We start from the raw sequence: 5930 nt of genomic DNA, 5'->3' as shown, positions 1-5930 counted from the left end.
TGCGTCGTCTGCGAACCGAAACCGCGGCGGCAAATTATTTTAATTTGCATTTGGAACTCAACGCTACTTTTATGCGTTATGTTCAGTTTGAGGTCTGGCGCCATGTGAGACGGTTAACACATGCAGCCATTTTCGAAATTCTAACTAAAAGTAGAAACTCATTTTTTAATCGACGTCTTCCGTGGCGTTGCCGTCCTGACTGCTCAAAGTCCCTATTAAAGTAGATTTGTCTGCTTTTTACAATTATCGTGGATGGATGAAACGTGCTGGACTAGAAACTTGGCTCTTTGCATTGAATTATAATTTACATGATACGTACCCGGCGAGACTAGTAGAGAAATAAATTCGTAATTTTCTTTTGAAAGGTTCGCTCCTGAACAAATGTTTATAGTCTCAAAAGTATCATTTTTAAATCTTCCCACTTTTAAAAATAGTTTTTTGACGTTGATTTTGATACGAGACGGCAGAGTTTTGGAAACCGAAAATATCTAACGACTCCTGCAAAATTTATCACAGATTACAAACCAAGAAATGAAAAATAATTCACATTAGATGCTGTGAGGGAGCGTTGCGTGACGGAAACATCACGGCTGCGGGGAGGCTAAGTACCAAGGGCAATAAACTTGAACTTGAACTTGAATTTTATTTTTATTTAGACATGGTAAATCCATCAGATAAAATAATAATATTAATACAATCTATCATTACAATTACATTCTACTTTAATCTATATAAACGTGATCTAAAATTTAAAAGTGAAATAAAAAAATAAAAAATAAAAAAAAAAGAAAGAAATTCTGCTTTACATAGATGCCGAGTGCGTTTTGTCGATTCAGACGAAGAAATCGCGACAACCATTTCGAAAAGATTGAAGTGATTTTGCTTGCCGCAATTCAGGGGACAAGCTGTTCCAGATAACCGCACCGTTACAGCTAAAGCTATTTTTCAGGAAATTGGTGCGGGGCAATGGAACAGCTAGTTTGTTTTCAGAGTTCCTTACATTATAAGGAGGATCATATTTAGAACCAAGATAGTCGGGCGTAAGACCATGTATAGATTTATAGACCATGGTGGCCACTTGTATTTGTCGCTGAGTATCTAACCGTATAAGGGGATTTTAACGCGTAAATTCCAAAGGAAGTTCGACTTAATTTTTCCATTCAAGCTTTTTTTTCTTAAATTTTAGACGATTTCGTTTATGTCTCTCAGGTTAACCCTAAAAAACTTTCAAATTAATGAATAAATTCTCTATACTGTACTCAATGCTTTTCCTATAGTACTGGCAAGGAGAATCTGCTTAGCGATCAGGAAATTCTCAAGTTGGCAATGGTTTCTTTTATTTGATTCAACAGTAATGAAATAAAAAGAACTTTAATTATGATCTGTACATATAGACTGCCGGTATCAATCCCACAGGTATCAACGAACGCTTTTCATTCCACTAATTTATTCGTGTTTTTCTCGTTGCCATGTTCCCACCAATCACGTAGCTCCTTTTTCTGCCTTTAAAAGTACACACAACTCACAATACCTCTATTCGCTCCGACGAATGGCTAACGCTCGAAACGTCAGCTTTTATAATCGTAACGGTGGCCAATTTACCATTTTAACTTTGTTGATATATTCAAATTATTTCGTTACCCCCACCGACGCAGCCCCAAACAGTTTCTTAAGAAACTATCAGTCTGATAACTCTCTAGTCTGATAACTATCTAGTCTGATAACTATCCAGTCTGATAACTATCCAGTCTGATAACTATCTAGTCTGATAACTATCTAGTCTGATAAAAAAGAAAAAACGATTTTCTCAGCCTTTAGAGGTGGGCAGTAACCTAAACATCACCTGCACACTAATTCATCCTTTGCGAGTAACTTTATTTGAACAGTTGCACAAACATAAGTACCCTTCTGTAGATAATTTCGAAAATACGACCCAATAAGAGCTTGTTTAAAAAGTGTTGTGGATACATTAACGCTACCTACCAACATAATTAGCCTGAAGCCTCAAAAATAGTTTTTTCCTAAACAGATGGATCTTTTAGATGATCACCTGTCTTTTGTTCTTGCCCAGACTGGGGCCATTTTAAAGTTTTTATTTTTATTTATTTAAGGATTTGTACCAAGTACTGGAACAGAAACAATACGACATGGGTCCCCTACGAGGTTTAAGCTCCAACAAACCCACCCATCCCACCCCAGGGAAGGACATCCATGACACAGTAATCTCGTGCGTGGGAAATTAGCGTCTCCTACCCCTAACCCTGTAGGAGACGGGACCTCCATTTATTTGTCCCATCCGAGAAGGCAAATGGTAAACTCTAAAGCGTACGCTATTGAGTTAGGGATGCACGCGGGAGGTTGCTAAGCACGAAAGAAGCGGAAGAGTTTCCCGAAGCGATAGCCGAAAGCGACTCTAGCTTAATTCCTGAGTTAAGTTTTGAAGTGCTTTGGCTGGTTATAGAGCCCAAGGTTATCCAGGGTTTAGCCCCCACAAGTAGTTTCCTATAAATGTTGACAGGTTTTGTCTACGTGTCGTATTTATTCATTTACATGTCGTTTCTTTAAATGACAATTAAGCAAGATATAACAAAAGATTCGTGACGAGCCTTCTCCACTCAACTCATCAACTTGGTTTCGTTTCTTTATCAACAGCATCACAGCTTTTATGTTCTTATCTTTCCTTAACAGATCAAGGAATTGATGATGCACACTATGCCTTTAAGACCCTCATCTCGCGTCAAGTCCATCAATGCAATCATTTTGCTGACATTACCCTTAGGCTTGGCAACACTTTACGTCCTTTTTAGCATGAGAGGGTATTCGAGTTATACTGGAAGACATCCTTTTCAACCTGCGAAATGTCGATACTTCAACAAGACACAAGTAGAGAATTTTTTAAATCTGACTTACAGAGTTCACCAGACTCTTGAAGAGCTTGCAATAGATCACTGGCTAATGTATGGATCAGTATTTGGGGCACTCCGAGTTCAGGGCCCTTTGCCATGGGATTATGATGTTGACATCGGTCTTAATGGCTCAGGAAGGATTGCTTCGATGACTTTAGTTCAATTTGTGTCAGCTTTTGAGTCACAAGGACTTAACACTCAGGGTCTTAAAAATAATTGAGAAGAATTTGCTACCTTTCTATAACATCAAGAAATGGTTAGATATTCTAGTCTTCTCGGATAGGGACGAATAAATGGAGGTCCCGTCTCCTGCAGGGTTGGGGTAGGAGACGTTAATTTCCCACACACGAGATTACTGTGTGATAGATGTCCTCCCCTGGGGTGGGATGGGTGGGATATAGGGCGCACTTAATTTGGAGCCTCGCTCTGTTGTGCGACCCTCACCACACTCTGGTGAAAGTGATTAAATAAATAAAAAAGTGGATCAGAAATCATGGACAAGGTCAAAATCGATTCAAATTACCACCGATGATATGCCACTATCTAAAGTCGATTTGTTTGTTTTGTATGACCATAGCGGATGGGTGAAAAGAGCTGGCCGGGAAGCATGGTTATTTTGGCTCCAGTATACCTTTTACCATATATTTCCTACCCGATTAATAGTAAAACCGCTACCACGTGTTCCATTTGGTTTCTTCAAAATGCCGGCACCCAGGGGAGAGATTACGATCCAACGATACCTTTACCCAGAAGATTGGTGGAAAGAAGTCAAACCTGTCACCTGCGTTAATTTAACATATTTTACCAGATCAGGATTCCCAACCTCGTTCCCAGGTACTAGGGTATCTCATCTTCCCACCCCCCTGGGATCAGGGGGGGGGGAAGATGAGAGATAGGATAAGATAGGATAGGATACCTTTATTTAGTATATAAAAAAACCGTGGATAGCGTTGAAGGCGCGCTCTGATTGGCTAGTCAAACTCTGAATATCCTTTGCTATTTAACTCCGGGAAACTCGGGAAAAAATGGCGTCCCGGTTTGCATCCGTGACAAGCGAAGAAATCACTCAAATTAACGACGGGGGTGTATATTATCTCACTGTTTTAGTATATTCTAAAACAACTATTCACCTCAGTGTCGGTGGTTAGCGGTGGATATTTACCTCGCCGCTTCGCGGCTCGTTAAATATCCACCGCCAACCAACTCCACTTCGGTGAATAGTTGTTTTAAAATTATACACGGTTTTTCCATTAGTCGATTTAGTTAATTATCTATACTAGAAACCTATGTATCTATCTAACTACAATAATAATTTGAAAATAACAATCCAAATAAAAGAAAGAAATAAAAATTCTGCTTTTCATGGAGGCCGTGTCTAAAATTTACTTAGAATTAAGATCTTACCCTAAGATCTTACTTTAAACTGTGGCGATTTAATTTAGATTTGAAATCAGTCAGCGAGGACGCTTGTCTTAGGTCCACAGGTAAGTTGTTCCACAATTGAGCTCCGCTGTACAAAAAAACTTCTCTTGAGATAGTCAGTTCGAGGTTGTGGAAGAACTAATTTGTAAGCACTTACACTGTCACGATATACAAATCTTGATCTCAGATAACCAGGTATCATACCATGTAATCTTTTATACATTAGGATAGATTTCTGTTCCAATCTTTTATAGTAGAGTCTTCGCCACTCTAGCGCCCGGAACAAATCATCCAAATTACTAGACTCTGGGAACGAGGTTGCAAGATTCCATCCTTAAACCTTGACAGTCTTTAATTCGTTCGCTACACTGTAAAAAGTCAATTCTTTTTAATTTATTAAAAAATATATATATTTTGGTTTTTGCCACGAGCGTGCTGTCATTCTCTTGTTACTACTAAAGTAACGCTCAATCGGCGGCGGACAGGAGGCGGTAATAAATAAATAGATAAATAGTCTTTATTTCACTGATAAAATACATATAAAGTGTTACATATAAAGTGTAATGGGCTAAAATATGTATTAATTACTTACAGCTAAGTTATGCTTAAATCTAAGTCTATTAATAAAATAATTTTTAAAACGCTCAGTATTGTAAAGTGGATATATTGGCTTAACTTGCCTAAGCCTACGGGTAGTAGAGTTAATCCTGGAAAGGGAGTAGTGCAATGGATGATGTTCCACGCGCTTAATTTTTTGAAGATACCTATGTCAGACTTACCTAAGCAATTGATAATAGAAACCGGAGAAGACGTGTATCTACGTTTGTAACAACGATCCAGGAAGTATTGTATGGTAGTAAGCTCTGGTGGAGATGAATCATATACTGATATTCCGTCGTAAATTTAGGCAGAACCAGAGCGCTGAACAATTTATCCAACTCTGCCTGACAATAGCACTCCCTCCTGAGAGTTCTAAGAATATATAGGCATTTATTAGCTGTGGCCAACTTATTCATGATGTGAATAGAGAACCTACAATTTTCTTGAAACGTAACCCCCAAAATACATAGATGTGAATGTTGGGGGATATTGTACTGTGTCTAATACATTTTTGTAGCCCTTCTTTCGGTACACAAAATGAACGGTTTCTGCCGCCTGATGTGCATTAGAATACCTCGGTTGCCTCGTAAATTTTTTGTGCTATTTAACGTGCGCCTCGAAAAACTTACTCAAAAAAGTACCCGAAAGCTTTGCAAGCTTCGGTTCATTCGAAGGAAATACAAAATGCCCACGTGATCGGATTGCTTTGCCATACATCTGAATAAAAGGGGTAAGTTTTTAAAGAAACCGTGGTGCTGCCGAGTTGATGGGGATAACAAGGTCAAATTGGCCACCGTAAAGAGTTTAAAAGCTGACGTTTCGAGCGTTAGCCCTTCGTCAGAGCCATACATCTGTCGGCTCTATCAAGTACTCTTCTAGTCTGCTGCACAGCCGTTCTCAGGGTCGTCACGCAACGCTTCTCCAATAAAGAAGACGTAGACATGCGCCTTCAATATAACTACTCAAGCAGTATTACAATTTTTGAGACGCGCAACAGCTGTT

At 39.0% G+C, this 5930-nt stretch overlaps 1 pseudogene; it reads left to right on the top strand.

Moving 5' to 3' along the window:
* Window positions 1-4812, top strand: part of LOC148717125 (uncharacterized) — a 7885-nt pseudogene extending 3073 nt beyond the window's left edge.
* Window positions 4813-5930: the final 1118 nt, after the last annotated feature.

The sequence above is a fragment of the Stylophora pistillata genome, chromosome 14 (assembly GCF_964205215.1).
Source record: "Stylophora pistillata chromosome 14, jaStyPist1.2, whole genome shotgun sequence".
In the NCBI taxonomy this organism is placed as follows: Eukaryota; Metazoa; Cnidaria; class Anthozoa; order Scleractinia; family Pocilloporidae; genus Stylophora; species Stylophora pistillata.
The sequence above is the reverse complement of the archived record's forward strand: the minus strand, read 5'-3'. Positions and strand labels throughout refer to the sequence as shown.